This window comes from Pleurodeles waltl, chromosome 2_2 (assembly GCF_031143425.1).
Source record: "Pleurodeles waltl isolate 20211129_DDA chromosome 2_2, aPleWal1.hap1.20221129, whole genome shotgun sequence".
Classification (NCBI taxonomy): domain Eukaryota; kingdom Metazoa; phylum Chordata; class Amphibia; order Caudata; family Salamandridae; genus Pleurodeles; species Pleurodeles waltl.
The window spans coordinates 507,473,088-507,499,765 of record NC_090439.1 but is presented as its reverse complement, the minus strand read 5'-3'; the positions used below and the strand labels follow the sequence as shown (position 1 = coordinate 507,499,765).

General features: G+C 44.5%; 1 protein-coding gene across 1 annotated transcript in view; it reads right to left on the bottom strand.

Moving 5' to 3' along the window:
* Positions 1–20,840, bottom strand: part of RBBP8 (RB binding protein 8, endonuclease) — a 382,091-nt gene extending 361,251 nt beyond the window's left edge. Inside the window, exon 1 of the mRNA XM_069220014.1 lies at positions 20,683–20,840. The gene's annotated coding sequence lies outside the window, so the exon portion shown is untranslated. The remainder of the gene's footprint in view (positions 1–20,682) is intronic.
* Positions 20,841–26,678: the final 5,838 nt, after the last annotated feature.

The window sequence follows — 26,678 nt, the reverse complement described above, 5'->3', positions numbered from 1 at the left end:
AGCACTGAAGAAGGATTCTTGGACCTGAGGACCTGCAAAGGAAGGAGACCAAGTCCAAGAGTTGTGAAAGTGTCCAGGGGGGGCAGGAGCGCACTAAACCCTGGATGAAGGTGCAAAATGACTGCCTCCAGATGGAAGAAGCTGAAGATTCTGCAACAATGAAAGGTGCTAGGAACTTCTCCTTCGTGCAGAAGATGTCCTATGGAGTGCTGGAGGATGCAGAGTTGTTTCTTTGGAGAAAGACCACAAACAAGCCTTGCTAGCTACAAAGGTTGTGGTTGAAGAAAAAGGGTGCTGCCCGGGCCCAGGAAGGAACGGGATGTCGCTACTTGGGAGAGGAGACAGAGGGGGCCCTCAGCAACACAGAGAGCCCACACACAAGAAGGCAGCACCTGCAGAAGTCCTTGAACATGGGTTTAAGAAGACTGAGCACAGCAGTCATCTCAACACTACAAAAGAGGGTCCCATAAAGCTGGAGGTCAACTCAGGGAGCAGAGCCTCAGTGACACAGTTACTTGACACAGTTAGTCACTGCACAGGTACACACATTCAGGCCACAAACCATGAGCACTGGGGTCCTGGCTAGCAGGATCCCAGTGAGACAGGCAAAAACAAACTTACATATATGTAAAAATGGGGGTAACATGCCAGGCAAGATGGTACTTTCCTAATAAATTTAAATGCATACAGGCTACACATAAAAGAAGCTCTTCTACAGTCTTAAGACTCCTCCTTCTTTAGACGATATATCGACCACTCGCTCTTTCTATGTATGCATAAATGGAAACAAAATTATTTGTCCTAAACGAAACCACAGAATATCATAGGGTGTTCAAAAATAATTTGATCTCCTCCTATACTGGGAACCATGTCCCACAATTTGGAAGAAGGGGGTGTATTACAAAAGTTCAAGTGCCGTTACAGTTAGTAGCTTGCACCTTCTGCCAAGACTTGTAGTGCAGCTTTAGGTCACCCATTTACTAGCGCTCATTGGGGTAGTGTCGTCAAATCTGTGGTATCTGGTGGCTGATGTGAAAAGAGATGATTGTGTCATTGTAGGTCTCAGTTCTAAATTCCCTTAGGCTACTAACTGGCATGAACAGACGGTAGTGGTGTAGTGTGCTACTGACCATAAGGCACTTCAGAGCCTCGCAGGGGTGGTGAGCGTTGTACGAGTGCAATCACAAATTAATACAACTACCCTCTAACCCACTGGGGATGTTGTCACAGGACTGAGGTGAATTGGCGTGACTTTGGGTGGTGGTAACGATCACAACCATACGCTGACTAATCTTGTGCTACATAGAGGGCTTTAGCTTCCTAAACTCTCAACTATTGCTAGCACAGGAGTTTGAACAAAAATATTAATGAATGTTCTTGTATTCTAAGTAATGGATTTGTGTAGAAAATGTGATAACGTAGATAAATAATGCACACATTTGAAAATGTGATCACAATGAGTGGCCTCCAATGTTCATGAAGAATACGTATTAATGGCTTATAAATATGAAGTGTTGAGCATATGCTTGATTAATGTAGTAATATGTCATATTTTGGGTTATGCATTATGTATTAGCTTTATTAATTGAAAGCCTTAACTTAGCGGAGGTCTTGGGCTAGTTGCACGGCCACATGTTAAGCTGTATTTCTTAACGTTTAATAAAATGGCTGTCTTAGAGAATTAAAATGTGATTTTCCACTGTACTGTCTAAATGTGCTCGTCGCTAAAAGTCTTTCTCATGAGAACCGATTGCTAGATGATGCTGTTCTTGCTAAATGTAACATAATGAGTGTAATGTGTGTAACACTGACTTTCCTAGGAGGAAAATAACAGAGACACTGACTGGGGTATAAGCTGCAACAATATTGTTACCTGACAAGCCGGATGAAGAGGACATTACAGGAGAAGCCAATCAGCAACATGTGAATGGAGTAGTGGTAGAATTAATAGATTTGAAGTTTTTGTTTTATCGGACAAAGTGTGAACATGCAATCCCTTGACCAATAGGGACTTGGGAAATAGTTTTAGGGAATTTAACTTAACAGCACTGCACTGAGAAGAAGCAGCCATTTAGCCCATTGCCTATTTTCTTGCTGGCCGAAAGGTCATCATTTCTTGTGCTTCTTGACGAGAGACATGCTTAACTTTAATGCTTAAAGACTTTGCGTTTTCTGAACTTTGATGCTGAATCCTGATGCTTTGCTGTCTGAACTGATGCCCTGATGACGAAGATTATCTTAGCCTGCCGATCCAATTGAGGAGAGATATTCTTGAACTCATGTGTTTGTTTTGCCTATTTGCTTTTTGTTTCTATGTACCTACCAACCACACTGTTTGATAGAGCCATAGTTAGATGTTTTCCAAATTTGTGTTTGCTAAATTGTTTTGCATGAAGCCCAACATGCTGTTGTTAATTTGGTGTTAGTTAAGGAATCCTCACTAATGAAAGCCTGCTAACAGGGAATAACGTTTGATGAACTTCTTTGCTGAATCTAAATATATGTGATATTGTTTGTGCAATTATTCGTGTTATTAATTTGCACTGTAACCTTAGAATGTGTAGTAGTTCAAGTTTTGATTAGATTGCATTTCTTACGCAGGTTTGGGCAGCCAGTGTTGTTTCTGTATTTTTATAATTTGATTTTGAGATTATTTTACGTGACATTAGCATTGTTAATATAGGTAAATAAATATTCTAACTTTTATTAAAGGTGCAGTTATTCATGACTGAGATGTCATGGTGTGTGACAATTACTGACTCCATTGATTACTAATACTATTGATTATTGAGATTATAGATTGATTGATTATTGATCGGCATGTACTGAGCTATGGTGGGGACATCTTAATTGCGAGTCAAAAGGTTCATCTACCTATTTGCGTCCCCTTGTAAGTTTACTTATTAAGGTCAGACGCCATAACCAGTGGCGGACGGCAGCTTTAGGAGGGAGGGGGGTGGGCGGGCGGGAAGCACAGACACACACACACACACACTCATTCTTTCACACACAGACATGCACGCATGCACATCCATTAACAACACTCATAACATTCAAACATGCACGCATGCACCAAACATCCACTTTAAAAGTTCACACACACTCATTCTTTCACACACACACACACGCACGCACATCCATTAACAACACTCATACCATTCAAACATGCTCGCACGCACCAAACATTCATTTTAAAACATCACACACACACACTCATTCTTTCACACACGCATGCACATCCATTAACACTCATAACATTCAAACATGCATGCACGCACCATACATTCATTTTAAAACATCACACACACAAACACACACTTACCTTCAGCCTCGAGGTCCCAGGAGGGTTGGGACTGCTGCCTTCCCTCATTGGCTGACCTGAAGGCAGAAGTCCTGGCCTCGTCACAGAGTGGGATGGGGTCAGTGAGACTGCTGACCCCACCCCACCCCACTCTGTGACGAAGTGTCACTGATTGACACTCACCCTGGGTGCTTCAGGGCTTAAACCTGAAGTGCCCAGGGTGAGTGTCAATGGGTGACGCTTTCCTCGTCACCAAGGGGAGGGCCTCGTGGCACCTTTGCTGAGCCGAGGAGGCCACGCCCATAGGAGCTGTGACCTCCTCAGCCCAGCAAAGTTCAGCTCAGCAACCAGGAGTCTGCGCAAATCGTGCATGTCTCACTCCTGGCTGTCTGAGCTGAAAATGAAGAGTGCCTGTCAGGCTGACCTTTGTCAGGACGGGCTGCGCCTTACCATGACATAATTCGTGCTTTCAGTGAGGCAAAATGGTCTTTGCTTATATCTGCTGAAATTTGGTAACATAACACCTCTTATTTACAGAGGTCAGAATCGAAAAAAGTGCTGTGTAAAGCAGGTTGAATGATTATTGTTAAAAACAGACAACACATAATACTCAACTTGTACTGCAATTTGTGGCTAAAACAAACACATTTATTAAATAGCAAATGTGTGTTTTTTGCTTGAACAGGTGAAACCGTTGGGGCCGCCAGTAAATAAAGAAAGGCTCCTACTTCTGTCAGGGAACGGAAGAAATACTGCGAGACACCGCATTTACGAGACAGGACGGAATCGATGATGATGTTTGTATAATATAAATTTGTGCTGAACACAATCTTGGTTGTGTACTTTATCAAAGTTTTATTGACACGGACATGGTTTAAAATACTTGAACTGCAGTACAGATGCACCTTTACTAGAGATGGTTCTTTCAAATGTGTAGGTTATTATGGTTTCTTGTTTAAATATTCCATCAAAAATGCTCGCAAGTTGTGCCCACTTTACTTTAGTGTGCACTCTTCCATTACGCGGAAGCACACTTAGTTTTGGTATGCCCTGGCATACAGTCTAAGAGGACAGGTTGCTTCTGTGTTCGGTAGAACAATGCGTGCCAGTAAACACTTCTGTCTGCACTAAGGTGATTTAGCGGCAAGACATTCCCTTCTTTTTGCTTCTGTAGAAATCCAAAGCCACACCTTTCCTTTGACTCCTGAACATTCTTTCATATTTCCTCAGATATTAAGGACAAAATGAAATGGATGCCGTCATTCGTGGTCATTTCCACAGCTTTGGGTCCTGAATGTTTACGAAGCTATCACCCAAAATGTATGCTTAATGTTTCAAGTTATGGAGCCCGTTGTCTAATGCAACCACATACGCAGTGCCATGTGCTGTGTTGTTATCAATGATGCCATTTCAGATGTCATCGGTGATGTTATTCGTGATGCCATACACCATGTCATGAGAGATGTATGTGAGTTCATAAGCAGTGCATGGCGAGGTTGCGAGTTACAGTTTCTTCAGGTAATTATAACTATTGAGCTTTAGTGCTTTTTAAAGTTTAAAACGTTTGATTTCAAATGACGCTTTCACCTGTATTTTTCACCTGTATTTTTCTATGATTTTGTAAGTTTTTTAAATGTTTTTTTCTGAGTCACTGTTCAATTTTCCTATGGAAAATCGTGCTTTGAAACCTCCCCCTTTTTCTCTGCCCTCTCTAAATATAAACCAACAGCAGAAAGTCATTGAACATCATATCTGCTGTTAGACCTGGAGTCATTGGTGTGGTTTCCCCTGTCTTTTTGTCTCTGCTTCCTATGTTTTTGACTGTGTGCAGGATGTCATTTTTGCTAGTTTTTGGTGCTGTGTGCACTTTACCACTCCTGATCAGTGTGAAAGTGCAAGTGCTCCAAGTGTAAATTGTGATCATGATTGGTTATCCCTGAATGGCATATTTGATTTACTAGTAGGTCCCTAGTAGAGTGCACTAGAGGTGCCCAGGGCCTGTAAATCAAATGCTCATGGTGGGCCTGTAGCAGTGATTGTGCCACCCACATGAGTAATGCTGTAAACATATCTCAGACCTGCCACACTACCAATTCGACCTGCAAGTGTACCCACTTGCCAGGCACAAACCTTCCCTTTTACTACATGTAAGTCACCCCTAAGGTAGGCCCTAGGTAGCCCCATGGGAAGGGAGCAGTGTATTTAAAAGGTAGGACATGTACTGGTGTGTTTTACATGTTCTGATAGTGAAATACTGTTAAATTTGGTTCTCCCTATTTCAAGGCCTATCTCTCTCATAGGTTAACATGGGGATGCCTTTAAATATCGTTAAAGTGCTGTTTCCCATTGGGAGCAGATAAAGGGGGCTCTGAACTCACAATTTTAAAATACACCTTTTGGTAAAGTTGGTTTTTAGATTGTCAGTTTGAAAATGCCACTTTTAGAAAGTGGGCATTCCCTTGCTTAACCATTCTGTGCATCTGTCTGCCTGTGGAATCCATGTGTGGGTCAGACTGACAGGTGGGCTGTTTGTGAATTCCCTCTAGACAGTGACACAAAGGGAGCTGAGGAGTGTCCTTCAAACCATGATGAGTCCCCTCGGCAAGAGTGAGGAGCAAGGAGCTGACACAGCTGAAAGGGCTGTGCAGCTGAAACACCTGAAAGGGCTGTGCCTGTCCTCACACAATGCAGTCTCCAACCCCCTGCTGTGTGTCTGGGCCCAGACATGGGCAAGGCAGGATCTTGTGAACAACAGAGACTTTCCTTTGAAGTTTGGCTACTTCAAAGGCAGAAATGAGTATAAGTAGTGGACCCAAAATCGCAGACTTTAAGAATACTCCTCGATCAAGAAGAACCTCTGCCAATGAGAACTGAAGAGCTAGAGGAGGAGTGCTGCCCCTCTGCTGTGTGTGTTTTGCTGGGTTGGCCTGCAATTGCTGCTTCTGCCTTAAAGAGGACAAACACTGGACTTTGCTGTGTATCCTGCTTATGAAGATTCTCCAGGGCCTTGAACTGAGCTTGCCCCCTGTTCTGAAGTCTCAAGGCCATCAAAGGCTTCATCTGCCAGCACGTGGGATCTCTTTCTGAGACCCCTACCGTGCAAAATTGTGCCACGTCCAGTCCCCGGGGCTTTGAAAGGAGAAGCTGATGAACCCAAGGTGAAAATCCATGCACCAGAGCCGAGCAGAAGAAAAATTGATGCAGCGCCTGCACCGCGGCTGAAAAATCAACGCATCACCAGTAAAATCAACACCGCCAGCTCAGTGCAGATTAATCTCTGCAGTGAGTCTGGATTTTCCACGCATTTTCTCTGGGTGTCAAAACCTGCAACATCACCACGCAAACCAGAGGCTGCTTTTCTGAAAATCGAATCATCTCTTCCCTGGGTGAAAAGAATCTACGCATTGCTTGACCGGCAGAGAAAGAATCGACGCACGGCCTCACTTGCGAGTAAGGAATTGATTCATCGCTTGCTTTTCCGTTGCATGCTCTCCCGTGCAGCTTTATTTTTTACACATACCAGGTACTTTGTGCTAAAATAACTCACTCATTGATTTCTATGGATTAAGACTCATTTTACTTTAAAAATCATACCTCTGCTTGTGTATGTTTTTTTTTGTCATTTTGGTTGTCTTGTTAGATTTAGATAGATATTGGCTATTTGTCTATACTGGTGTGGAGTCCTTTTGTGGTGATTTCACTGTGTTACTGTGTGTGTTGATACAAATACTTTACACATGGCCTCTGAGATAAGCCTGACTGCTTGTGTCAAGCTACCAAGGGGGTGGGCAGGGGTTATCCTAGGTATGTATCCCCATACCCTGACAAGAGTTAGGGTCCCTGCTTGGACAGAGTGCAAACTGACTGCCAACCAGAGACCCCATTTCTAGCACCTGCAAAAACATACAGGGAACAAAAACACTATAATAAACCTGCCTCTAAGAGAAAAGGGTGGAAAGTTCTCTCAGCTCTGTCAAGAGAATGGGTGGAGATGGGAAGAGCGAGCACGGCTCAAAAAGATTGAAATGAAGCACAAGTAAACTGATAACACATGTGAGCAGGCATTATAAGTGTTATAAATGTGGCTCAAATATCCCATATCTGAAGACAGGTCCCTCAGTGATCAAGCAACGTTTTAGTTGTAATGAAACAGATAATTTTGCAAAGGTGTGTAATAGCTCTGGTAGAAACTTGCATGAATGAAACTGCTGCAACAAATTTTATTTGCTTACAAAATGCTTTCTTAAAATGATGTGCAAAGCTTTTGTTAAAAATTAAACATATGCTAAAGGCACATTTTTTAATAGGTAAGCATACTTGAATGTCCTAGGCCTGCAAAATGAAGAAGAAATATTGAGTGAAAGTTAGCCTAACTGATGATGCCATGTTACTTGAAAATAATGCATTAACACTGAAAGGCCTGTTTTTTTTAATTTGAATAGTTGTTTGTGCAAGATGTTTTTATTCTCTTTACTGCAGATGTTGCCATTTTTGAAGCTTACTGTTAGCCAGTGAATAAATACTTGCTTTGTATCAGACAACTGATAGTAGGGTTCTCACCGAGAGGAGATGAAAATGACATGAACACTGATTCATCTGAAGAAGTTTTTGGACCACAAGAACACCATGTTGTAACATTCAAGGACTAATGTCTGAAAGTCTATTATGCTCTCATCAGAGCATGGGGACTGAACCTGGTCCCAAGAGTCTGCTGGTATTCTGTTGGTGGAGGAAGAAGACAAAAGAAAATAATGTTGCAACATAGAACTTATGTGTTTATATTAGTGCATGTCACTTGCATCTTTGCATGGGGCACTCTTCATGGGAGATTGGTGAGTTTAATTTCTTATTGTCTGCTGATCTGAGCTGAGCTGAGAATACTTTCCAGCTTATCATGCAAAGGCTTCATGCTTATGCTTTGATTTCTCTCATCAAAACTCTTTATTGATATCTGAACTGACATCTTTTCTCACAAATTCTTAATATAAATTAAGAAAATTTCATTTATGGAACACGCTTGTTGCATTATTACTATATTGACTATAATTTTGACTAATATATTGTTTTACTTTATAATCAAATATGGATTGATGGATTATATTAACTTTGAATGATGAGATTTGGAGAATAATACAACTATTAATAGAAGATCGACATTTTAAAGATTTGAGAATAAAACCCTTTAAGTCACAGTAACTCTCTTTATTGACTGAACTAAAAGATTTAATAATTGATTATGCTTTTATGTTGATGATAGCCCCTTATTTTTCTCTGTCGACATCAAAGATCCATAAGACCAGTAAGCAGGATTTGTTTAATGATTACATCAGGATGCTGAGGTATAGAATATCCTGCACCAGTAGTACACTTAGTTATGTTTTGAGGAAGTTAGGCATTATGTATCATGGATCCTGAGAGGTATGTTGATGAGGCCTCTTGCTAATCTACTGCATGTGACATAGCTATTGGTAGAGGAATATTGGGCTACCTAGCCCTTTTCTGATCACCAAATTTTAGATTAGTTTTTCCTTAAGAAGAAACTGCAGTCATCCAATATAAAAAAACAGTGGGGGAACCATTGACACACTAGGATTTTTAATAAGAGTCATACACGTAATGGAATACAAATTAAAGAGAGAGTGTACATAGCATGTACGGGACAGAATATTTTGGGGTGGAGACATAAAAGGAGCCTCAAACTAAAGTTAGATTTTTATACCCAGCAAGCGTGAGTCACCCCAGTTTATAAAACATGCTATCAGATTTCAAGGAAACTTATAATAAACAATTACGTAAAGTTAAGGGGTTTGCTTATATAATAAAGTAAATAAAATGACCCATTCTTTCAAACACAGTATGGAGATTGGGCTACTTAAAGTAAGAAAGGTGGCAGCAGTACTTAAACACGTATGGGTAGCTGCTGTAATTGAACCGATGGAATCATCACAGTGGGTTTCATGGGGAGTTATCAAAAAACACACTTTAGTCAAATGCCATCCATTACCAAAAAACTAAGAGTTGTTTGTCAAAATTGGCAATACCAAGTTTTTCTGAACATGACATTTTTATACAGTATATCACCAAGTCAAACATGTTCTAGGTTGCAGGCACCTCACACCTTTTGCCATGCCTTGAGGGGCATTCCAATGCCTAAGGTCGCTATTTGCACTGACATCTGCATATTGATGCATACTTTGGTTTTGTTCACACTAGATGATACAGCCTTTCTGAATGATATTGTTCTACACATCTTATGTGTGAGAGTGATGATATTACTTTTCGAGAAATGCATTTTTAACCTGGGAGATAGACCATTTGAGCCACAGACTGACATGTAAGTGAGTCCAATCTATAGCTTGTTTAATCAGTGCCCAATTTGAGCTGGTGGTTTCCGGTGATCACCACGGCACTTAGGCCCTCATTACGAGTCTGGCGGTTTTCAGACTGCCAGATTCATGGTGGTGGTCCCACTGCCGAAGGGCTGGTGGTGTGGACTGTCATGTTACGAGTGTGGCGGTTTGGCCTGTGCCAAACCGCCATTTTCCAGTTCCTACCGCCATGGTGGTGGGACTGCCAGGACAGAGATAAGCATCTCTGACCCGGCAGTCCAGCTAAGACAGCCGGCAGTACTATAGTCCCCTTTCTACCAGGGTTTTCGTGGCAGTAGCCGGTAGATGAATCCCCCACCCTCCCCTACATCCAAGAGCCCTCCCACCCCCTTCCCTTACAACATTTTCACCCCTCACCCCTGCTCATTGTAGTAATCCCTTCGCCCCTGCACCCTGTACTTAACTCTCCACCCCAGCATACATGCACGCACCCAAATGCACACACTTCCACACACTGACACACGCACCCACATGCACACTCTGACACTCACTCACTCACACTCATAACACCCTTACACTCGTGCATGCATGCACACACACACAACACTCCCCTCTCCCCGAATCCATACACACACTCACACACACACACCCGCACACACACAACACCCCCTCCAGTCATTTTACCTGGTCATCGAGGTGGTCGTCCCCCCACGGGTCCTGGCGCTTGCACTGCCGCCAGCGCCCCGCCAACACAACACTGCCAGGTCATTTTTTTAAATGAAATATGGTGGGCGGTGTTTTGCTGGCGTGGCGATGTCGGCAGTGCAACCGTCACTAGACCGCCGACCGTCAGTATGACTGCTGACGGTTTTCCTTCTGGAAAATGGCAGAAAGCCACCAGCAGTCGTAATATGGCGTTCTGAGGACCGCCATGCTGGAGGTCTTTTGGCGGCCGCCAGCACAGCATCTATGTCAGTCTACCCCACTCTGGCACTGTTGTCCAATTTTGAGATAAGCATAACCACTTGTTTAATGATTCACTATACATTAAAAAAGAATATCTGCTGTCCACGCCATTCTTGTGGCTTTGAGTGTCCTTGAGTAGTCACACTTCCAGTAAGGTGATGGTTAGTAGTTGCGTTGTCTTTAACACTGGCAGGGACAATAGGTGGTGCAAGCTCCATTGGCCTTCTGGGATGGGCCATGGCACTTATGTTTTTTTTACAAATTCGGTGCTAATGAAGGCTACAGATGAAGCTCAAAGTCAAAAGTTTAAAAAAACAAGCGAGGCCTCCCATGTTTGTTTTTTATAAGCCCCCAGGTGGACCAGGTCCTGGGGGCATTTAACATTTTGTATGTAGGAGCCTCCTGCTCCCCACGGCCTCAGGGACCACCACCTACCCAGAGCTTTCATTTTTATATAAGCGGGGGCTGGGGACCTCCCCAAGGCTTTTATTTTAATATATGCGGGGGGCACCACCTCCCTAGGGCTTTAATTTTTATATATGAGGGGGGGCTGTGGCCGTCCGCTGCCCTGAGGACCACCACCTCCCCAGGGCTTTGTTAATTATAATATGTGGGAGGGGGCTGCCCAGCCCCCTCCCGCTGCTCTAGGGACCACCACCCCCTGGGGCAAATATTTAAAAAAAGAAAGGGGGTCCTTTTGGGTCCCCCAGGGCCAGGGGACCACCACCCCTGGAGGTTATGTCCTCATTGGAGTGGGGGCTGCGTGGCCCCTCTTATGGAGCCAATGATGGCCCTGGTGACCACCCTTTATGGGCTTTCTGGTAGTGCGAGGGGCCTCTCAAGTGCTTCCTTGTGGCCCCTAGTGATTTTTTTTTTATTAGAATACCCTTACAGGCTACCTGGCACTGCGCGGGAAGCCTTAAGGCAGACCTTCACACTGAGGTTTGGGGGGTGCGACTCCATCTGGACTCATTCCAATTTTTTTTTGTATATAAAAAATCATTATATTTAAAAAAAAAAACATTTTTATTTAAATTTGAGACAAATAACTCATTCCAAGTATATCAGACATCAAAGCCTAAAAAATTCTATCTCCCTCCCTCTTACTTTCTTTCTCTATCCATCTCTCTTTCAATCAATTCTACTGCTCACACACCCACTCAGACACACTCACTCAGACACTTATGCACCCACTCACAGACCCACTCAGACACTCACGCACCCACTCACAGACCCACTCAGACCCTCATGCACTCACCCTCATGCAGTCACTCACAGCCCCAGTCAGACCTTCAAGCACCCACTCATACCCACTCAGACAGTTACGCACCCACTCACACACCCACTCAGACGTCACACACCCACTCACAAACCCACTGACACCCTGATGCACCCACTCACAGACCCATGCACCCACTAAAATATTGATGTATGCACTCTCATGCCCAGACAGACAATCTGACAGCCACTCTGGCCCCCAGATACAACCTCTGACACCCATTCTCACACCCTTAGATGCTGCGGTCAACTTCTGCCGTGCATGCGCAAAGGGTTGTGTAAAGCGTTGGGTTTTGTGGTTAGGTGGGTTGGTCGCAGGGACTGGCTGCAGGCCAGCCCTTGCAGGCAACCCCTACTGCGCACAGGAGAAGACAGTGCACAGTGCAAAGTTGGGTGCTTATAAGTGAGTGGCCTCAGGGCCTGGCCACAGGCCTGGCCCTCTTGCCAGACACCGACGCTCACGGCGAAGCCCGTGCTTGGCAGTGGTTGGATTCACGTATAGTAATGAAAATGTCTATAAGTTAAAAAAAACATAGAAATTCACTGGTGAGGGCGCAAGTTATGGTTACCTTAGGGAGTGAGTTTTAGGTACTTAAAAGAACTCTAACTATAACTGCTGAATTTCTATGGTTTTGTATGAGCAAATTCAAAACCTAGCTATAATGTTCCTGTAACCTTTCGTTTTTTTCAGTGAAAATGTATATGTGTGTATATATATATATATATAAAACACATTTAAAAAATAGATATGTGTGCATATAATACACAGGGATTCTGCATTCCCTGTTTAAACACCTGTCTCTAGTTTCTTTATAATAGGCGAGGTGTGGCCGATCATGAGGAAATGGTGACAGAACTCAGCTGTGATAACCTAATACATCACAATGCCTGCTGCAAGAGCCAGCAGTCAGAGGAAAGGCAGGTCAGGTCACAAAGCATAATTAAAGCAACTGTTTAAAGAACTAGAATGTGGATTTTCTTTCTTCTGCTTTGTTTTTCTAGCTGTACATTGACAAGCAGAAAGGAGATATTTATGGCAACATGTTTAGTTTTTGCAGTCCTTAGGTAATTATAGAAAGGTTAAAATCTTTCTGCATGTTTTATACATATCAAGCTCTGGCGCAATTTTTTATTTTATAAATACTGATTTGTATTAAACTGATTATAATATTTTTTTGCAACAAATATTTAACTGGTTTTTGATGTGCCTGAATTTGCACTACAGATCCTATTTGTATTCCTCAAGTTTGCAAACATACTCTTTCTTTCATATGAAGGGGTTCTGCACCAAGGATTTAAGTAGTGTGTGAAAGTGGTGATGGCAAGAGCATCTGAGGGCCCGGATATAATAACCTTTCCCAAATTGCGTCTGTCAACTATGCTGGGCCTATCAACTACATTGTTTACCAATGTCCAAAGAGCTCAAATAGTATGTCTCAAGGTGAAGACAAATTCTGCTGGGAATAAGTCATGGATTGTAATTTTGTATTTCTTGCAATTTACAGCTCTGATGCTCATAATGTCCACATCAAACAAGGATAAACAGTCCCTTTTGAAAAACAGAAAATAATATTTTGCAGGATGTTTTGAGAGCTATGGCCAGGAAACAGAAGGATTTCTTAGCTCTGTGGTTCCAACTGAAGGACATCAATGCTAAATATGATCTTATTCACCCCTGCCTTTTTAAAGTTAGTTGCCTTTTTTTCTTGTATTTCAATATAATAATTGTTGGACTGGAAAATAGAAATCAAGAGAATCAGCAATGGCAGTAATCTTCCATTCAAATTGCTGACAAAATTGGAATCTATCTCATATTCAAGGTCAAATGTAAACAAAATAGGCATTTACATTGCCATAGACCTCTTTCACATCACAAATAAAAGGGTTGTGAACATCAGTAAATAAAAGGGTTGTGAGCATCAGTTTTTCCTGCTCAGACTGTTCTAATCTTTTTTCTGGAAATCAGCCATGGAATATCGGTCTTTGCATAAAACTATTGGGGCCCAATTCACATATATAAACTTAGACCAAAAGTCTACATTTAGACCAAATGTCTAAGTTTAGACCTAAAGTCTAACTGTTTTCCTGGTAAAGTTAGACTTTTGGTCTACGTTTACAGCTTTGGTCTAAGTTTAAACTAAAAGTCTAACTTTACTACAAATAAAGTTAGACGTTTGGTCTAAGTTTAGTCTTTTGGTCTAAACTTAGACAGCAAACAAGCACTTTAAACCGTACAGTAGCTCCCAGTGGAGTCCAGGGTTAATGACACACTACATATCAGCCAGTGTCGTAAGATCAGAAAGTTCCCACTCTAACCTTCTATCAACATTGAACTGCCTGAAACAATGCAGCAAATTAGTAGAGGTTCAAGGTCCAACACTCTGAATTGCACTCACTCCTTAACTGAGATTATGGCCTGACAATGTCCATTTAAAGAAATCCTGAAAACTAGATTGTTGATAAATGGTAACAAGTAATCTCAATCAGCATCCTCAACTAACAAATAGGGCTAGTGGCAAAGTAAGACAGATAAATCAGGAAATCCGACATAAAATGCCTGCACATATGTAATCTTCTATCCACAGTTCTCAAAAGTGAGACGGAAGTGAGAGTCTCAAGAAATGAAGATCAGAAGAATGAGACCTCATTTGAAGTCTACCTAACACATGCAATGAACCAACGAAATACTTATCTGTTACTCATCACATAGTAATTGAAAAACACCTTTAGGTTTTCCACCTTGAATTTGGAGCAGACTCTGCCTGTCTTCAAATAATTATGTGATTCCATAATCTTTTTCTCCCAAGCACAAACCTACCTCTCTACCAACCGCCTGCCACAGAGTCTAGTTTGAGTGAGGAACAACCGAGTGAAGGACTCTTGAGAACGTTGTTGTTGACTCTGTTATTCTACTGTAGTAAGTAAGTAAGAGTGAATAGCTGACTTTTCAGCCCTAAATATCAGCCCTCTCCTTGGACTACTTCACTGTCTTAGTTATCAGTTCTAATTTTACTGAAGAGTATTGCATCCTCCATTGTACGAATCACATTCTGTCCAGCAGAAAGACACACATGGCATAACTTGCAAGACCCTGCACCTCACATGCACCCAGAAAGGAATCTCTCTGTCTGCAGTGCATGTTCAGGTGCTTAGGTGCATTTTCTGTAAGATGGTAGGATGACTGGGCTCCATGTTTTTTGGCCCCTCTGAGCATACATATTGCTTTTCTCACACAAACTCCCAATTTGGAAATGTATTTCAGTAAAACAAAAAAGCAATGGTTCTGGTGTGAAGGTAATTGTCTCCCTGCTCGTCAGAACCACTGATTGATTTTTATGCCTGGGGCCACCAAGCCTAACCTGGCATCCCCTGCAGGGAAGTGCAGTGATGGTCACCTTGCCTTAAACAGGCTGGGGCAACCAACACGGTGATCTGGCCGTTCCAATGTCAGACAGGCCACCTGACCGAAGGTTTTAAATGGAACAGCCAGCTCAGTCTCCGGCAGCAGAAACCTGCAGTTACCTCACCTCTAAATGGGGAGGAGGAACTGCAAAGTAGGTGATAGGGCATCCCCCAGGCTCCAAATGTCACCCTTTGTTTTCTCTTGGTTTTTAGTCTTCCTTGAGTGTTTAGCCAAATGGAGTCTTGTTTGCCTGTCATCCTATCATTACACCTATTGTTGTAACAAGATTTAGACGTGTAAGATATGCAGTAAAGCTGCCTTGACCACCACCCACAACTCTAATGCCCCATTAGTAGGATATTAAACAACTTAATGCTAATGATGTCACTGATAGCCATAATGTATGAATTAAAGGGCATTGTGCTAGAGAATGCAATTATGTGTATGAAAGTTACACCCTGTAGGCAAATACGGTCCGCAGCATTTCCTAGAAACATACTTACTAACGGTGGCAGTCATTCTACGTTACCATTGCATTATATTTCTTAAATACCATGAAAAACCACCATCCTTACTACTGAACCGTGATTAATGAACTCATCATGCAGGGTGTATTTGATCCAGGGACCCCTTCATGCGTCACATTTGGTGCATAATATCCATAACATCATATTGCTGGGGAACGGGAGCTTTTGAAAGCAGATTAACTTTGGAAACTGATGGGCAGAGGGCTTTGGGAAACACGTGCCTGCATTGTGCAAACAGCCACGCCATTAGTTCTCACTTCTTACTGACTTTCCTGTTTGAGTTTCCCTCGGTGTACTTCACAGTATGTGAATCTACTACGTATTCTGACTGTTTTCTTTGACTGTGCGCAGCAGATCATTATGTTTTACTGATGAGAGGGCTCCCAAAATGTCCCCCTTATCTACTGCAGAGAGAGGCAGCTGTCACTTAAACCCAGCTATTAGAAGACTATAAGATCATGATAGCTGGATCAATAGTTTGGAAACACAGTACGTTTTAACGGTACACATGTGAGGAGAAGGTCTACTGCCCTCAGGTATAATCCACTGAAGTCTCCCTCGTAGAGTCCTTCTCCCCCTCTGCGAGCCTATGGTCGATCTTTAGTTTAACCACCTTATGTGCTCTGTGTTTGGATGTGTGTGTTGTCATGGAGTGGATGTGTGGGTATTCTCTCCCAGGGATGTCTTGCATGCTAAAAAATGGTAGTTTCCATGCACAGGGAAAAAAAACATTTGGGCTTCTTTGTTGTTTTTGAAGCCTTTATTTTTGGGCCTCGGAAGAACATAACCGTTTTAACCTTGTTTGGTTTATTGTTGCTATACATGGTGAGGACCAAATTAACCAAACATAGTTATGCTGCTGGCAACTCTGCCTACAAGCTTGTTAGCCGGTAAGTCACTTCCTCTTGGGGTGACGACTTGGTTGAGGCCCAATCAAGACACTGTGGCATCTGCAATTTCCCCACGTTGTGCTCTGCCAAGGACTGCATAGGAATTGCAGAGACACCACTCAAGAAATATGGGCTTCCTTCTGAATATCACGTTTCTTTATTCCTTTGTGCCTGTCCTTCCTCTCCATTGGGAAATCTGAGACAAAAGCCTGCTCAGATGCTTATTACCACCAGCTTGGAAGCATGACTCATACTGAGGAGTGAGGCCTTTTTCCTTGACCTTCCCAGAGGAAGAGGAAGTTGTATGGCTGAATGCATGGTGAGCGGCTGATCTCCTTGCTAAGGCAGTGATCAAGACCCAGAAGACGAAAGCCTTTGAAGAGGTTGTCTCGTGGGACTGAGCCCCCAGAAGCCAAAAATGTATTTGCAGCCCAGATGGCCACCACCAACCTGCAGGTATTATCTTTGCAAGAGTGTTGGAGACTTGCTGGTGACATCTCAGGGCTGTTATTGTGTTGAGTCTGTACTGAGCCAATTTGCACAAAAAAATTGGAGACATTTACCATTGGTGTCCTGCGGTCAGGGTACTAATGAACTTCAGATTGAAAAGACCAAGAATTTCTTGATAGCACTTGTGTCTCAGTAGCAATGAAGCAGAACAAGAAGGCTTATTCAAGGAGGTGTTGTAGGTTTACCCCTTAATAATGCATTGTCTGGTCAGTGCATTACGTTAGAAAAGAAAAGTATTTTAAAAGGTACGTAAATATACACCATTAAATGATATCACACACAAAATAATGATTAATATAGAAATTCAGAACTCCTGAGTTCCTTCCTAAATAGAGATATGACCCAAAAGTTCTCATCGAGTTTTTGCACTGATAGCTATATTTTGAGTTTAACATGGGGTGGTGATCGTTTATTGTTCACTAGAATGTATTTGTAAGCATGCTTATGACGTCAGAACGTCAAACTCCACACCAATGCTTCCCCAAGCACTATGGACCCACAAACAGAATCTCAAATTTAAGTCTCTTAAAAAATACATTTCAAGGCTGCAGAGCCTCTCATACTACTCTCCAAAGGCAAAATGTATATATCAAATGTTATTGAGTTTTTTTAAGGTACGCCTGATCAGCAATAATATGTGTCACAGGATAAACATGGTCCAATGTGTAATGATACATGCATTTATTTATGACATCAGCATAATTGAAATGATTGCGTTTTACACACAGTTAACGAAAAAAACTATTGAACCTTTCCCCCACCCATGTATGGCTCTGTTTATGCTGCTGCGAGTTTATTTCCGGTGCTAGTGCTATATACTAATGGGGTTTGGTGCACGGGCTGCACAAACCTCAAAAACAAAAGAAATGCCAGTGGATCCCTCCCAAACCAACCAACAAAATGTCTGGGGTGCATTAAAGTTGCCATGTTCTGGTAACGAATGAATGGGGAAATGGGGAAATGTTTAACGGGTCAGAAAAAATGGGTAGATGAGGAAAAGGAAATAATGTCAGGGCGCATGGCAATTGCTGATGTCAAGAGGACAGCTGAGTTTTATTAGATGTTGGTGGTTATGGGGGGGGAATTAAGGGCTGGTTTGTGGTTCAGTGGACTAAAGCAGTCTCTCCACAAAGCTGTGTTTGACTTTAAGATTACAGGTTTGAATCCCAGTGGGCTCACTCAGCCTTCCATCCTTCTGAGGTCAATAAAATGAGTACCATTGAGGACGTTAATAATAAGCATCTGTTATGTAGCGCCTTACTGCCCCAATGGGCTAACATGTGTTTTGCTAAAACATATTGTGTTGTGTTAGGAAGTTTGTGTTAGCAAGGTTGGATGTTTTTGGGATCTAAGGCACTGTTGATATTTATCATAAGCAAACACTTGGTTCATTTCATGATCAGCTGTGGTGGCTCAGGGCAGAACAGACCACCTGTGTTTATGCACTTGCACTTTTTAAAGTGCATTTATATAACCCTCTATTTCTCTGAATCAGTACATTGTTTACAGACGGCGCAGCACAGAACCCAAAGGGGCAAACACTTCAAAGCTGGGCCATCTGTAAATCATGCTTTAACTCTGGGAAATATCGGGTTAAATGAATGCACCTTGGACTAGTGGCTTATGCCACCCCTCCTGGTTTCAGCAGCTTAAGCGGAAGTCGTCACGATGATGGTAAACTAAAACATTAACGGGTTAGTTATTGGTCTCTTCTGTCAAGGTCTGCAGACAATACTATTAGAGAATAGCAAGGCAGAGGACCTGGGCAATGGGCTGACGTGCACATTTAAGGAAATAGAGAAAGAGAACAAGACGAAAAAAGGAGAATAGCAGTCTCTTGCTTGAAATTGCCTCTGCTTATGGGGAAAATACAGTCCCCCTATTAATTTTCTCCAAAATCTCCTTCTTTCTGGTTTCAAAATGTCGGCATGTATGTTATATATAGACGCACAAGTGAAAGGATGGATATATGGTTGAATGGAATGAATAAGTGTAAGGTGAACTTTTCTAAGGAGGGTTAGGTTAGCGACTTGGTCATAGGCATAATTCAAGTGGGGGGTGCTTTAATTTCCTGGCCACTCTCTTGCTTTACACAGCACCCGTGCATAAAAACAGGCCCACAATTAATTCTATGATGAGACATCTCAGCTGATCATGATAGGCTCTCTTCTAACAAAGTAGCCTTTGCACCCAGGTTTGGCATTTGTCGAAGTTATGCCCTGATGTCCACAAATCCTTCTTCCCTCCTCTGTGTAATATGCTCAGCGCACAGCGGAGTTTGGAGCTCCAGGCTCAGTGCAGAGTCGAGCGCCTGAGTTTTAGCTTTTGATGTGTCTAAAGTTCCTACATATAACTCGAACGTGCTCCAAATTAGTGCATTAACAGCAGAAAGCACAAATCGGAAACAACGGGCAAGGAGTGCCTCTGTGTTTCCGACGTGAGCTGTATAAACCTCTTGTCTGAACGCGAAGAATTTCGGAGTTACATGTTTGAACCTTGGACACCTCAGACACGGAACAAAAGACAGGCAGGCACTCGGCTGTGCGCTGAGCCGGCGCAGATCTTCATGACACTGCCCCATACCTACACTAACGTGTCCTGTGTCGGAGCCTCTAGCCACATTTCAGCCACACTGGCACAGTAGCCTTCATCTGAGACTTAAAAGTCTGAGTAAAGAGTTTATTTCAAACGGAATACCTCGCTGTCACATCATTGTATTAATAAAGTTAAGAAGCGAGTTTGTAAGGGGAACACAACAGTAGCTAATTCAAAACTGAGCTCATAAAAATAGGTGTACTCCCACATACCAAATATTGTGTATAAGTGAAAAACAGCGTGTCAGACTGCGCATGTAAAAGTAACATGTTTTCATATACGTTAATTTAGGAGCTTAGGAGGCAACAACCGAGTTTAGCAAAACGTTCGGTGACTTTAGGTTCTGTGTAGGTAGCTCTACAAAGATGTTCACATCTTTGTTCAAGAACATACAGAATAGAAGACCCGCTGCTGGTCACGGTTTTTCGCTCTAGAGCAAGCATGGAGATATTTAAACCATTATAACACGTGCGTTGCGTCTAATGCCTTTTAGCGAGAACATCCTGATCCTAGAAGGATCTTTGTTGAAGAAGTGCAAACTCACTGTGCAGTATTTTAGCTACCTATATCACGCGACATGGACCCAACTGGCTTGCCTCAAACAGTCCAATCATTCCCTATTGAAAAGCGAGCAGCGCATATGTTCCTAATCTCATTGTGTAAACTCCACAACAGTGTCGAGAAATAGGCTTGCTCCGGTTTATTGCCCGGGGACACAACTTTAGTGCGAAGAAAACCCAGTGTGATATATCCATTATTACAGAAACGGATAATGTGCAAAATGCCCTGTCTCTATTTTTGAAAACGTGACATGGCGCTTGCTTGACAACAGGACATTTCTGCAAAAGTGAATGCCCAGGATTTGAATATTACGCTCACTCACCGTTTTCCTTGCACGCTCGACGCCCCTCCGTCCAGCGCGAGACACGCTGCAGGGCAGGCTAGCAAGCAGCTCCCGTGCAGAGCACCCAGCCGCACACCAGCTTCACCTCAGACACCGAGAGCGCGGAATGAATAAACTAATATGTGCTTCATTCAACTGGCTGGGCAGGTTTCTGCATTCTGCCGACTATAATCATACCACAATTTGTTGGCATAACAGACCAGTCCAACCGGTTTCCCCTCGACCAGGATCCCGTCCAACCAGTCTGCATCAAAGGCCAGCTCGACATGCTGCGGCTCAGCTCAGCTAAGCTCCATACACAGAGTGATTCACGCCTCTGTCAGCTCCCAGCAAACAACCGGGAGAAAATGTTGTAGCCTCCAGCAAACTAGTCGACCGCGCGAGGAGAGGCCCATTTTAACCCCATAGCAAGACAACTCGTTGTTGAAGCAGATCTTGGTCACAAAGATTTGTGTTATGAGCATATACAGGTGTACAACATAAGTCCCTGCAGTCTGTTAGTGAGCGCAAGGCGGCGCCACAGCTAAGCCCCACCACTCAAACACCTTCTTTATTGACGCCGTCAAGATATGTGGAAAGTGTGACACTACATTCCTATCCAACAGGGGTTACTAAACAGCAGCTCATACAGGAACTTATTTAGTCCACAGTCCATTGACAAATTTACCTAGTGTAACTTATTGCCTTTGGGACATTATGCCAAAGCAGTACAAGCATACCTTGTGCCCTACAGGTGTGTTTGTTTGGCCTTGGCTGGTTCTGCTGTTGGCTGGTTAGCTGGTTCTTCATGTTCCAGTTTCACCCACATAATCTCCCAGCTATGAAATGCTGGGCATGGTGATTTTTTTGTCATCTTTTGGCCATAACCAGTTTGTCTTACCTTTCTTGTCACCCTAAATGTTCCTCCTGTGTGATGGCTCTGAACCAGAACCAAGTCCCCTGGTTTGATGTTGCTCACTCTAGCTCCTCTCACCACGCTGGCAGCCTCGTTCTTCTTCTTCCTTCTTCTTTGGAGGTCTTGGTCTAACAGTGCCAAGGGCAAGATTGTTGAGTTGGGAATGACGAATGTGGTCATCCAAATATTATAATGACTGGGGTCGATGTGTAATTTTACTGGTTGGGTATTGAAGCAGCATAGTCCTCTGCAAAGACCGCTGAAGGCTTATATGATATCATCGACTTCACATGAGTGGAAGGCAAATGCAAAAGTTCAAGTTCAATTAGTCTGCTATCAAACAGCTGATTAATGACCCAGTTCTGTGGTGGCTACAAAGAACTTCATGCAACTGCTACTGACTTCATGTGTGATGGTTGCAACAAATGTGCTGGCAAGACCCAGTGGTTCTGAGCTTCCATATGCTAATATTTTGATTGTCAGTGTGAGCTTTGTGTATGGTCATAGCTGATTGTCTTGTTCTCTACACTTGACCTTCACTGATGCTCCTATGTTGAATAGTGCTGTGACCCGTAGGGCTTATATCTCCACTTGGCATGTTGGCTTGGATTTTTCCCGAATGGGGTCTTCTCTAGTGAATGCTACCACGAAGACCTTATTTCCTCATCTTATTCTATCTCTACTGTGCGGTGTCTCCAACTGCATATGGGATGCTCCTCTTAACTCTTGTCCATGACCATGTGTAGGTCTTGGCCTGGTGTGCGCCATGGTCACATTGCATCTTCCCCCTCTGCAGACTTCAGTGAAAGGGTTGGTGCTGCTGCAGCTTGAGAGATTTTCTCTTCACTGGGCATTCGCTTATCAAGTGCAATGGCTTTTCACAGTTCCATCATTCCTTCCTTTTGCTTATTCCACCTTTCTTAGTCTTTGATACATCTTGAGGCAGACACCACTATTTGACAGCATGCACGCTTTCTTGGTCGAGGTATTCTTGTTCGTGTTTGATCGATACCTTAGTTCACATCGATTTCATTTGTTCTGTTCTGGTATTTGATAATTCGTAGGAGTAAGTTCTGCCATCAAGATGTGTATCTTCCAGAGAAAGGAGCTCAGTACGACCGCCGGGATCAACCCACATCCTTAGATTATTGGATTATTTGCACCTGCAGCTCCTTTTTCTGGTCGTTCTTGTTGCCTTTGGTACAAGCGTTTGCTTGCTTTTGTAGTCCTGTGTAAAACATATATAATGAATCACCCTCTCTCTGGTGGGATTGCCTTAATTTTAGCACTTCAAAGTCCAGGGTCAGTTGGGGGGCAAACTGCACAATGAGACTCGTAATGGCTTTCTCATATTCATGTTCACAGCTGGCATTCAAGAAGTTGTGGAAAGGCTTGACTATTTCTTCTCCCACATAGTGTAGAAAAAAGAGCATTTGACCTCACCATCTGTCTCTTTTGGGGCTTTGAAATAGTTATTAAGGTGGCTAACCAACAGCTGCCATCTGGGTGCTTTGGTGGCTGGGCCACTAAGTTCACTTAAAAGGAGTGTTTTTGAATTGCTGCCAACTTGGTGCATTTTGCTGAGGGTCTGCATTGCCCTTTGATCTAGCTCAAACATGAGTTGTACTTGTTGGGGACATATACTTGGGGGCTTGCAGTACAAGCTGGGTGGGTGTAGCTGCTTTGGCAGTGGCTAGTGGGATATCTCAACACTAGATCCACTGCCATGAAGTGGAAGTCAGTAGCCTTTTGGGTTGGGCAGAGAGAAGGTCTGTGTGTTTTCTGTGGAATTGGTGTCTGCCCTGCTTGCCTCCTCACTGCCAGTGGGGGGAGTGTGAGTTTGGTGCAGTGAACCATACACACTCACTATTGGGGTCTATATCCACGATTGAGCCCATGCAAACTGACACTCTCTTTGTTTGCTCTTGACACAACTCCCCAAGGTCACAGTGTGTGGATGCATGGACAGTGTGTTGCCCCTACACCAGGGTGCATGGATGTGTGACCAGTGTGATGAGTTTGTCCATGAAGGCAGTGCTTCTCTGGTGTACTTTGCTTTTTCAATCTTTTGCCAAATGTCATTGGCAGGACCTTGATCACATCGTTTTGCTTTATGTGTTCAGAATATAGGCCCTCATTATGACCCTGGCGGTGAGTGATAAAGTGGCGGTAATACCGCCAACAGGCTGGCAAGAAGTACTGCCAAATTATGACCATGGTGGTGAGAACTCCCATAGACAGCCAATGTACCACACCAACCGCCGCGGCGGAAACAACAGTCACCACAGCGGTAGCCGTCAACAGCCAGGTGGGAGACAAAGTACCGCCCACCATATTATGATACAGGAAACCACCACCTTTTCCGGTGCCATCAAAAGCCTGGTGGAAACAGAGCTCAGAAGTGAAAGTACTCACCATTGGAGACACAGGGAAAAACCAAGCCGCCATAGAACCCTAACAGCAAGTCTTCCCGATGATCTTCTACGTCATGCTCCACCTGGAACACCAACGCCAATGAAGACAACGACGGTGAGTACAGCTGCCTAGCACACAAGGGAGGGTGGGAGGAAAACGAGAGTGACACACATACACATGACACACACCATCCTCACACACCATGCACACAACCAGCTGCACACGTAAACCAATGGCACACGACACACGGCATAATAAAACACGGACCGTAATGCTGGATTAACGACAATGTATTAGCATAGCAAACTCCACCACACGAACCAAATATATACAAATGTCCATAAAGGGCCAATGCCCAGTCCAAAGTCATGAGGGCACACAAGGCCACAGGGCACAGTCCAAGGCCCAACATGTTTCCTGAAGTAGCCTGAGAGAACACTGCAGGGGCATCATTTTGTAAATGGGAAGGTACCTCAGGGGGATGGGGGGGCACCTCAGCCGAACACAGGAATGTCCCCACTGGTTCTGGATGGGGCAACATGCCCATTGCTTTGTCCTGGGGAGTGCAAGGCCACAGTCTCTCAAGTGGGTGATATGCCCACTGGTTCTGGAGGGGGGCAGCCCGCAAAGCAGCCGCTGGAGCATGGCCTACATGGCGTCTGCTGGCAGTGGCGGCTGCACAGTGGTGGTGGTTAGAGGAGCCTCCTGGGCAGCCCCTGCACTGTCCAATGGCTGCATTGTGGTGGTGGTTGGAGGAGCCTCCTGGGCAGCCCCTGCACTGTCTGATGGCTGAATTGTGGTGGTGGTTGGAGGAGCCTCCTGGGCAGACCCTGCACTGTCTGATAGCTGCATTGTGGTGGTGGTTGGAGGAGCCTCCAGGGCAAACCCTGCACTCCCTGGTGGGGGCCAGTGACAGCTGGTGGTGGAGGTGGTGTTAACCTGACAGCTACCGCTGGCGTAGAGTGCCTCGTCTCCTTCTGTCCATGGGTCATGGATCCCTTACCCTTCTTGGCAGGGGTGGATGGGCTCTTCCCCTCTCTGCCTGGTGGTGCAGGATCCTTCCCCTTCTTCATAGCTGGTGAAGGCCCCTTCCCCTTCATAGCTGGTGCAGGACTCTTCATACTCCTCCATGATGGTGCAGGACTCTTCACACTCCTCCCTGGTGGTCCAGGACTCTTCACACTCTTCCCTGGTGGTGCAGGCCCCTTCCCCTTCTTCCCTGGTGGTGCTGGGACCTTCCCTTTCTGTGTTATAGGTCTGGTATCCTTACCACCATGAGTAGGTGGTGCTACCACTGTCCCCGTGGACTGTTTGGCTGAGGTGCTGGGCTGTGTCCTTGGTACCCTGCCCATATGGGCAGAATGGGGGGGAGGGGTAGGGAAGAGGTCAATTTAGAAAAGGAAAAGCTTTTTAGGGACGTTGGGGTGGTAGGAGGGAGGAGTAATGGGAGTGGAGGATGAGGGAGTGGTTGTTGGAGGTGCATGTCTGTTGGATTTGGGTGCAGGTGCATGGGCTGTATGATGATGGGAGGTGGATGGCTGTTGGGTGTGTGAGTGCTTGCGTTTGTGTCCCTTGGGGAGGGGACAGACACACTGGGAAAGGACACAGGTGATGCGTGCATGGTTGTTGTGGAGGTGTCTGCCAGTGAGGTGTGTGTTCTGCTTGGTGCGGTGATGCTGATAGTGGATTTAGATGTAGTGCATGCAGTTGTGAGTGTGGACGTGACTGGGAGGTAGGTGGAGGAGGAGGAGGGGGAGACAGTGGAGGCTGTGGATGTTGTAGTGTCTACAACTCTATGGTGTTTGTGTGAGTGCCTGTGGGATGAAGTGTGGTGCTTGTGTGTGCCTGTGCCACTCTTGTGTGTTGCCTTGTGTGAATGCTCATCTGCATGTGTGCCTGGGATGGGTTGGGGTTGAGGGGGAGTTGGACTGGGAAGTGGTAGTTGGAGGGGGGGCGGTAGAAACAGGGACAATGGCTGCCATTAGAGAGAAGGCCAGAGCCTGAATCGATCTCTGTTGGGCCGCCAATCCACCGTGAATGCCCTCCAGGAATGCACTGCATTGCTGCATCTGGGATGGGAGCCCCTGGATGGCATTCACAATGGTTGACTGCCCTACAGAGATGGATCTCAGAAGGCCAAAAGCCTCCTCACTCAGGGCAGCAGGGCTGACTGGGGCAGGGTCTGAGGTGCCTGGGGCGAAGGAGATGCCCACCCTCCTCGGTGAGCGGACACGGGCAACTCGCTGAGGGGCTACTGGGAGGGCGGTCCTGGTACGGGGATGGCGTCTGTACCTGCAGCTGGGGTGGTCACAGAGGTGTCCGCCACCACCAGGGAGCTCCCACTGGAGGAGGTATCAGAGTCTGTGCTGTCCCCTCCAGTCTCCGTCGTGGTGCTCCCCTCGCCCTTTGTCCAACTGGTTCCCTCGGCGTCAGTGGACTCTGCCTCCAGGGTCATGTGGGATGCAGCTGCCTCTGTCGCTGGTGCCCCTGCTCCTCCGCCACATGATGCTAATGCACACAAGGACAGGATGACAAAACAAGAAAGGGGGGAGAGAGACAAAGGATACACTGGGTCAATGACTGCACCAACACCACCGTTGGCGTACACAGCACCCTTGCACACATGGAACAGGCCTACGCGATATGCATTGCACTACCAGTGATA